The 10,000-nt window shown below is 35.8% G+C and overlaps 1 protein-coding gene across 2 annotated transcripts in view; it reads right to left on the bottom strand.

Annotated features, from left to right (window-relative positions):
* LOC144966359 (dihydropyrimidine dehydrogenase [NADP(+)]-like) overlaps window positions 1-10,000 on the bottom strand; it is a 43,978-nt gene that overhangs the window by 33,083 nt on the left and 895 nt on the right. The gene's annotated exons all lie outside the window — the stretch shown is intronic.

The following is a 10,000-nucleotide window of genomic DNA, read 5'->3' as shown; positions in this document are numbered from 1 at the left end:
CACGTGAGCTGCCAGAACGACCAATCGTTGAAGGGTCAAGATGCTCAGTAGCCAATCGTTCTTCGGTCAAAAAAATTAAGAACTCACGAGAACAAAAGTTTGAAATTTGGTGATGAACGGACCTATGAAATCGTTTCTGGGCGGAGTTTAGCCATGAGTGACCGTAGAAAACGAAAAGGCGACTACAGATATCAAAGAGTAGGCTTATATCATCAAAGGATGTCTACATGATTGACATGGCCATATAGGGGACTCATTATCTACTCCCCCAAAAAGAATCTAAACACGAGAGGGTTAAAGCATCTCTTTAATTTTTCGAGTGAACGAAATGGACTTCTATTGTCAAGGTGTTGTCGCATTATGTCTCGTCGCTTTAGTTTTTAGTTGTATTCTCTTTCGTGATTATTTTTTGATTACGTTTGGAATAATTAAAATCTACTGGTATTGTCATTTCATTGTGAATGTGATTATTTGTGGTTGAAATATTTTTTTTAAAGGTGAAAAAAAAATTATAATTAAAAAAAAAATAAATAAATAAATAATATATATATATATATATATATATATATATATATATATATATATATATATATATATATATATATGTGTGTGTAACGAAATGCTTCCGTGTAGGCGTCAGTTTACGACAGGATGTACGTCGTCGTAGTATTAGTTGTTGTTGTTATTGTAATCCCTCCGGAACAACCCTTCTTTTGTTGATACAGGTCGTATCAGATCATGCACCTATGGCCCGGAAGTTTGAATTAAACTACGTAGTGTGGGTGTTATTGTGAGAAAGGCATCAATCTTGTTTTCTCCGTAAACTTATAAGCAAAGTAGGATCCCTGTATTCTACGGGAGTGACTTTGTTATGGTATGGCTTGATTGATATCTCGTAACTATGGGGCTGACGAATTTATTTATCCTTGATATGAGGATGTCCGGTATCAGGATGGGTTGTTGTTGTCCATGATTATGGAATCTGGGGGAGTTTTAAGGAATTTCAGATGTTTACGGATATGACTAACATCCGTTTGTGTGGGTAGAATTTTGCTTCGTTTGTTTGATTTTTGCCTATAAATGCCAGAGTTTTGAGCAGTTTCTTCAGACCACTCAGCGGAGTCTTTTAGGCTCATTGTCTCAAAAGAGACCAGACAGCGGAGTCTTTTAGGCTCATAGTCTCTAAGCGATAACCACAGCGGAGTCTTTTAGGCTCATTTGTTTTAACTCTTGTGTAGAGTTGGATTAAAGTCTTGTGTAGACTTTGTAGTGCTCAAAGTTCGAGCTGAAACACGTTTTGTGTTAACTCTTGTGTAGAGTGTGATTTAAGTCTTGTGTAGACTTTGTGGTGCTCAAAGTTTGAGCTGAATCAAGTTGTGTTATAACTCTTGTGTAGAGTTTGATTAAAGTCTTGTGTAGACTTAATTTGTGATTTCTATAATCTGTTCGGCTCTGGTGAGATTTTTGAATAATATGTTGTGATTACAATTATGATTGTGTTTTGATATTAATATCATAATATGACTTTAAATTTTGAGTCTCAATTAATTAATCAGATAATTCAATTAATTGTGTAATATAATTCTTGTTGTAAAGAAAATAAGCGTTTCTTGCTATAGAGCAATATTATTTCATATCTACAAGTAAAGCAATATTAATCAATATAATAAATTGATTGGTTAAAGTAAAATAATATTTACTCATTTAAAGTAAACATATTGAGTGAGTTCGAATATAGATAGAGTTATATTCGTATAATTATCATATTATAACAAAATCATTTTCTTTCTTTAAAGTGAATGAGCCGTTGGAGGCTGGGCTTTAACAAGCCAACTTTAAGCTATTCTCTCATAGCTTGACACTAATAAAAACTGAACATTTGCCTGTTTTATAAGTTACCTGCGAAGAACCATTTGCTTATTTTAATATCAGAACATTGAGAAACAATTGATCTGTTTATGAATACTGTGAAATCAGAACAATTTCAAGAAGAGACAAATTAACAATATTAGAACAACCTTACAGTTTTTGTTGAATATCAAGGACACTCTTTTGGCTTTCTTCTACACGTCTGGATTGTGTTTAGTTAGTTAGTTAATTATTAGTTGCCTGTATGACTGTGATGGTTGCAACCTATCTGTGAGATTGTCTGATGTGGTAGCGGTTTGGTAAAGTATTGATAATTAATTGATTTAATTATATATTTTCATATCGCTTTCATATCATATTCATCATCACACCATCTCCATCAATTTGTCATCCATCCATTTGATTTCATACGTATTACATCTATCATTTCATCTTTATATCTCATAATATCTTTGTTATATTGTAATAAAATATATCTTCATTTAGCTTCAAAACCTTTATCAACGTATTGTGTTTGGTTATTGATCGGTGTCGTAGCTTGAATATAGCACACATAAACAAGGTTGCAAACTGCGCTACATAAGCATACGGTTTACGTGCGCACTTTGTGACATAATTTGGTGTCAGAAGTGGGATTCTTATTGTTGTGCATTCAAGAGACATCGCGACCAAACAAGTGTTGAGACAGGTTAGGGAGTTGTTTCAAACTTGAGATAGATACTATCTTTGAGCTTAAAGCAAATTGGTATCCATTTAATGGTTATAAGACTGTCATTATACGCAAGGTGTAATGCAAGTTATTCTGGTAATTTTCACTTGTTCGGTTTACGTTGTCAGTCATCTGTCATAGTGATACGGATCACTGACTTAGCGCGAAAGCGGTACTCGCGCTGTAAAGCCTCCATTGTCCCCCCTCTCCCTTTTGTAAGGAACGAAGGTGGTTGTTGGGGTAATTTGATTCCGTGTAGGAATCTGGGAGAATATTGTGTTGGTCCCGTGTGAGGATCTGTATTAAATCATTTGTTCTGACTTTCTATGCACATATAGTAAGTCAAGGTATTGATTCTGTGTAAGAATCTGGGTGAAGATATTTTGTTGATTCTGAGAGAGAATCTGGGTGAAGATATTTTATTGATTCTAAGAAAGAATCTGGGTGAAGATATTTTGTTGATTCTAAGAAAGAATCTGGGTGAGGATGTTTTGTTGATTCTAAGAGAGAATCTGGGTGAAGATATTTTGTTGATTCTAAGGAAGAATCTGGGTGAAGACATTTTGTTGATTCTGTGTAAGAATCTGGGTGAAGATATTTTGTTGATTCTAAGAAAGAATCTGGGTGAAGATATTTTGTTGATTCTGAGAGAGAATCTGGGTGAAGATATTTTGTTGATTCTGAGAGAGAATCTGGGTGAAGACATTTTGTTGATTCTAAGAAAGAATCTGGGTGAAGATATTTTGTTGATTCTGAGAGAGAATCTGGGTGAAGACATTTTGTTGATTCTAAGAAGAATCTGGGTGAAGATATTTTGTTGATTCTAAGAGAGAATCTGGGTGAAGATATTTTGTTGATTCTAAGAGAGAATCTGGGTGAAGATATTTTGTTGATTCTAAGGAAGAATCTGGGTGAAGACATTTTGTTGATTCTGTGTAAGAATCTGGGTGAAGATATTTTGTTGATTCTAAGAAAGAATCTGGGTGAAGATATTTTGTTGATTCTGAGAGAGAATCTGGGTGAAGATATTTTGTTGATTCTGAGAGAGAATCTGGGTGAAGACATTTTGTTGATTCTAAGAAAGAATCTGGGTGAAGATATTTTGTTGATTCTGAGAGAGAATCTGGGTGAAGACATTTTGTTGATTCTAAGAAAGAATCTGGGTGAAGATATTTTGTTGATTCTAAGAGAGAATCTGGTGAAGATATTTTGTTGATTCTAAGAGAGAATCTGGGTGAAGATATTTTGTTGATTCTAAGAAAGAATCTGGGTGAAGATATTTTGTTGATTCTGAGAAAGAATCTGGGTGAAGTTATTTTGTTGATTCTGAGAAAGAATCTGGGTGAAGATAGTTTTTATGATTCCGTGTGGGGAATCTGGGTGAAGCTATTTGTTGATTCCGTGTGAGGAATCTGGGTGAAGCTATTGTGTTGATTCCGTGTGGGGAATCTGGGTGAAGCGTTGGTTCCGTGTGAGGACCTGTATTAAATCAGTTGTTTTGACTCTAATATACGTCTATATTAAGTCAATGTTTTGATTCTGTGTAGGAATCTGGGTGAAGCGTTGGTTCTGTGTTAGGACCTGTAGTAAATTTGTTTTGATTCTATATTTGAGTCTATATATAGATCAATGTTGAATTCCGTGTAGGAATCGGTATTAATTGCCTGTTTTGAATCTGTTTTGGGATCTATATTGACCGCATATCGTTAATAAGGTTACTTGTAATACCACTTTATTCTACGTGAAAGTAACATTTACGGCAACAGTGTCGATAAACATATTGAAGTTTGTTTATTTGAATTTGAATTGGTTTGATTAATTGTCCTAGAGATGGATGTGGAAAGATTAATTAAACCTGGAGAAAAATTGGAGTTAAGGGGTGAAGATCTCCGTGCTTGGGTGACAGCCCAGTTACAAGAAGATGAAGAGAGAAAAGAGAAGGAGAGAGAACGTGCCAAAGAAGAGGAGGAGATAAGCAGAGCACGAGCTCAAAGGCAAGAAGCTCTGATGGAGAAAGAGCTTGAACTGCTTAGGTTAAAGTCGGAGTGTCAGGCTTCCTCCAACAACGACAGTATGACAAGTGACATTCGATCATTTACTCGTGCTCCCACTGTTAAGAGTCCTCGACTTCCATGTTTTGACGAAAACAAGGATCATGAACCACCGAAATGCATGACACACGGCAAGGTGGAGTTGAAGTGTGGATGTGTGATGCCGATGTTGTCTGTTGAAGGAAGGGACAACCATGAGCCCAAATAATTGTCGAGATCGATGTGATCTTGAGGCATTTCGATGATCTAACTAAATGTTGTACCAAATTTAGTCTTAGGGGGGAGATATGTAACGAAATGCTTCCGTGTAGGCGTCAGTTTACGACAGGATGTACGTCGTCGTAGTATTAGTTGTTGTTGTTATTGTAATCCCTCCGGAACAACCCTTCTTTTGTTGATACAGGTCGTATCAGATCATGCACCTATGGCCCGGAAGTTTGAATTAAACTACGTAGTGTGGGTGTTATTGTGAGAAAGGCATCAATCTTGTTTTCTCCGTAAACTTATAAGCAAAGTAGGATCCCTGTATTCTACGGGAGTGACTTTGTTATGGTATGGCTTGATTGATATCTCGTAACTATGGGGCTGACGAATTTATTTATCCTTGATATGAGGATGTCCGGTATCAGGATGGGTTGTTGTTGTCCATGATTATGGAATCTGGGGGAGTTTTAAGGAATTTCAGATGTTTACGGATATGACTAACATCCGTTTGTGTGGGTAGAATTTTGCTTCGTTTGTTTGATTTTTGCCTATAAATGCCAGAGTTTTGAGCAGTTTCTTCAGACCACTCAGCGGAGTCTTTTAGGCTCATTGTCTCAAAAGAGACCAGACAGCGGAGTCTTTTAGGCTCATAGTCTCTAAGCGATAACCACAGCGGAGTCTTTTAGGCTCATTTGTTTTAACTCTTGTGTAGAGTTGGATTAAAGTCTTGTGTAGACTTTGTAGTGCTCAAAGTTCGAGCTGAAACACGTTTTGTGTTAACTCTTGTGTAGAGTGTGATTTAAGTCTTGTGTAGACTTTGTGGTGCTCAAAGTTTGAGCTGAATCAAGTTGTGTTATAACTCTTGTGTAGAGTTTGATTAAAGTCTTGTGTAGACTTAATTTGTGATTTCTATAATCTGTTCGGCTCTGGTGAGATTTTTGAATAATATGTTGTGATTACAATTATGATTGTGTTTTGATATTAATATCATAATATGACTTTAAATTTTGAGTCTCAATTAATTAATCAGATAATTCAATTAATTGTGTAATATAATTCTTGTTGTAAAGAAAATAAGCGTTTCTTGCTATAGAGCAATATTATTTCATATCTACAAGTAAAGCAATATTAATCAATATAATAAATTGATTGGTTAAAGTAAAATAATATTTACTCATTTAAAGTAAACATATTGAGTGAGTTCGAATATAGATAGAGTTATATTCGTATAATTATCATATTATAACAAAATCATTTTCTTTCTTTAAAGTGAATGAGCCGTTGGAGGCTGGGCTTTAACAAGCCAACTTTAAGCTATTCTCTCATAGCTTGACACTAATAAAAACTGAACATTTGCCTGTTTTATAAGTTACCTGCGAAGAACCATTTGCTTATTTTAATATCAGAACATTGAGAAACAATTGATCTGTTTATGAATACTGTGAAATCAGAACAATTTCAAGAAGAGACAAATTAACAATATTAGAACAACCTTACAGTTTTTGTTGAATATCAAGGACACTCTTTTGGCTTTCTTCTACACGTCTGGATTGTGTTTAGTTAGTTAGTTAATTATTAGTTGCCTGTATGACTGTGATGGTTGCAACCTATCTGTGAGATTGTCTGATGTGGTAGCGGTTTGGTAAAGTATTGATAATTAATTGATTTAATTATATATTTTCCTATCGCTTTCATATCATATTCATCATCACCCATCTCCATCAATTTGTCATCCATCCATTTGATTTCATACGTATTACATCTATCATTTCATCTTTATATCTCATAATATCTTTGTTATATTGTAATAAAATATATCTTCATTTAGCTTCAAAACCTTTATCAACGTATTGTGTTTGGTTATTGATCGGTGTCGTAGCTTGAATATAGCACACATAAACAAGGTTGCAAACTGCGCTACATAAGCATACGGTTTACGTGCGCACTTTGTGACAATATGACCGGATCATCTTTGCCCAACCACTGTAAATAGGCTAGAACCGCCACTGCCAGTTGTGAACAATACTACATCACATGGACGATCTGGACGATACAAGTTACGATAGTTGAATACAATAAAGGGCGCTTTCAACTGCCAAAACATGCAATTTTCATTTTAGCCAGTTCTAATAGTTTAACTCCATAATCGATGAATGGGAGCGATCTATATTCATGTTTTCATCCAACCAAGTCATCAATCACATGATTTGTTGCTGTCCAACGATTGGATATTTCTTCAGAAATGTAAACACGCTGCTTTGTTTATGAACGTTGTAAGCATACCCATGTGTCAAGCTGAACAAAGTGACCAATCGGGATTTTCGATATTTCAAAAATTGTGAACACTTTTCACTATGTGGGTCACTTTGAGCACATATTCCAATGTGACCAATGACCTCGAGCACATGGAAATGTAATATAGATCATGCCCATTAAGATGATACCCTCCATTAGTCAGGGGGTCCTGATAGCTCAATTTGGTAGAGCACTCGCTCCACACGTAAACGGACCGAGATCGATCCCGGGTGCAGTCAAAAAAATTTTTCTGACCCCCTTGTCCACCCAGCAGTGAATGGGTAGCTGAGTCTGTTAGATTTGGCGGAAAGTACTTTGCGATAGACTCGCGTCCTATCCAAAGGATAGCAAGCAATTGCTAATGTCCGTTTCACGCTATAGAAACCGGGATATACTCCGGCTCCATGGGCCGAATGGCTCTGAAGGACTACTTTATTTGTTTTAATTTTTAAGCGCCCGTTTCTTGTTTTGATCTATTTTTTTATGGCATTGAGAGGCCATCGGTGCTCTATCCTGTTAATACTTTTTTAATTAAATTTATAAAACCATCATAGATATCTTGTTACATGTGTGTTATTTAAAATGTTTATTTACAATTTCTGTAGGAGTTTCACATTCTGCAACCTACTTTAAAATTGTAAACTGATCGACTGACTGGAACAGAAATTTCTAGTCCCGCATCTCATAATGTTGTGACCTCAAATGTTCTTATTGTACTAAAGTAAGTAGTCCTTCACGGCTATGAGACACATGGGGCCGGCTGGAGTTTATCCCGGTTTCTAGAGCGTGAAACGAACAATAACAGTTGCTTGCTACCCTGTGGATCGATAGGAAGCTAGTCTGTGGGGCTAACCCCTTTTCAGACGGAATTAGCTAAATTCGCGGTCTTATCCTTCCGTTTTCAAAATAAGATCTATATATGTAACACATCGCCGCAAACCGGATTTACGTGGGATGATTCCGGTTGTGAAAATTGAGTTTATAGATGGAACGAAATTGACGTCGCTCAGCTAGGTGTTATTGCATTTAGCCAGCCCATTTTATGAGTAGTTCTCACTAAATTGTATTAATCAGACTATAAACGTTTAAAGTTATTCACAATTTTGTGTGTTCGTACATTTTTTTCCGGCTGGCGGATGTCGTGAGTTTCCTAACAAAAAGCATAGCATTAATAGTCGGGAGTTCTTATTCCAGTGTTGCTTTTTTGTTTGTTATTGGTTGTTTTTGTTTGATTTAGATAAAAAGATAGTAATTCTTATGCAGCCAAATCTTTGTACACATTTTGATGCTTTGCCTTTAGCCAAAACATAAAACAAACGCATAACACACAACTTGTGTCTTTGTGTTTTAGGTTTCGGCGCATCGCACACAAGGTCTATCGGCCAGTTAAAAGGAAGAACGGATGTATAGTTCTAGAATTGCATTAAGCTTCATAAGAAAGGTAAGACAAAGGAATTGTTCAAATAGGAATCAGATTCCATTCAAGAGCACACTATCAAATACTTATTTGAGATCACCTAAAAGTCTCATCCAACAAGCACTATCCATAAGAGGAATACACTCAATGTTAAAAATGAAGAATGCAGTACATGACGAGAGCTGATTACAAGGAAAAATTCATTCCCAAATTAACTTACATCACTTTCCTTCTCAGCCAAGGACTCCGACGAGGTCAGGACTAACCAACATTCTCATTTCCAACCAACAGAAAGCAATTGGAAACAGATAAGAGGTAGAGACACACAAGTACCTCCCTGCCCTATGGAGTAGGAACTCCACCATATGTGTAACTTTGAACATCTTTGAGTGAATGCTATCTACCAAATTCGTCCTAGTTTGTGGACAAAAAATTACAATGACCTCTCCACAGGGACTTGTACCTCTCGTGTCAAGCTTGTTTTTTAATGATTTGTGATTTGGCTGAGTTTCTTGTTCACTCGAGAAATCTTCGAACCGAAAAAAGCTTACATGTGTGCTGCCTCTAAATATGCACTGTGCTTGTGTGTGTGTGTATGTGTGTGTGAATTGGTTACAATAAAGAAACAGAATGTGATAACCGCATTCACCTTATAGTTGATAGAATTTAGTGAGAACTACTCATAAAAATGGCTGGCTAAAAACAATAACAAAGAGCTGAGGGAAGTCATCTTCGAACTATCTATAGATAGTATGAGATGACGTCACTCAGCCTTTTTATGTTTTTGCCATCGCGTTTGTGAGTTGTTCTCACTATACTGTTTTAACCAACTATAAATTCATGGTTCACAGAGTTTGTGTTGATCCGTTATATGATGATGCGCTTGGCCAAGGATCACAACATTGCCATCCGATGTATAACGACCACACAAAACTTGTGTACCTGAACTTTTATAGTCTAGTTAATACATTTAGTGAGAACACTCACAAGCGATGCAAACAATAACAAAGCTGAGTGGTCATCTGCATACTATCTAACTTCCGATGGCATGTTGTGAACTTGGCCAGCGCATTCATCTTTCGCCCGACCCAACAGGAATTGTTCGAGAACCTGTCGGCTAAAATTACTCGAGGAAGGAATGGAATTTTAAGGAAATATTCGGGACATTCAAATGAGTTCCAGGAAACCACGTTTGAGGAAACCATTGCAGATTGGAGAGAAGCTTACTTAGTGTGCACCATAGATAACTGTGGTGGTTTTTATTTATTTGTATTATTATTTTTTTTATCTAAGTATTATATTATTATTATCTATTAATATTATTATTATTATTATTTTTATTATTCATTATTATAGTTATATTATTATAGATGATGATGAGTGATGATGTGATGATGTGATGTGATGAGATTATATATTTATTTTTTATTATCAACATTATATACTATCGTATTA

Source organism: Berghia stephanieae, chromosome 1 (genome assembly GCF_034508935.2).
Source record: "Berghia stephanieae isolate SIO BIC M18660-M18661 chromosome 1, UCSD_Bste_1.3, whole genome shotgun sequence".
NCBI classification, from domain to species: domain Eukaryota; kingdom Metazoa; phylum Mollusca; class Gastropoda; order Nudibranchia; family Aeolidiidae; genus Berghia; species Berghia stephanieae.
Note: the sequence above shows the minus strand (reverse complement) of the source record. Positions and strands in the feature narration are given on the sequence as shown.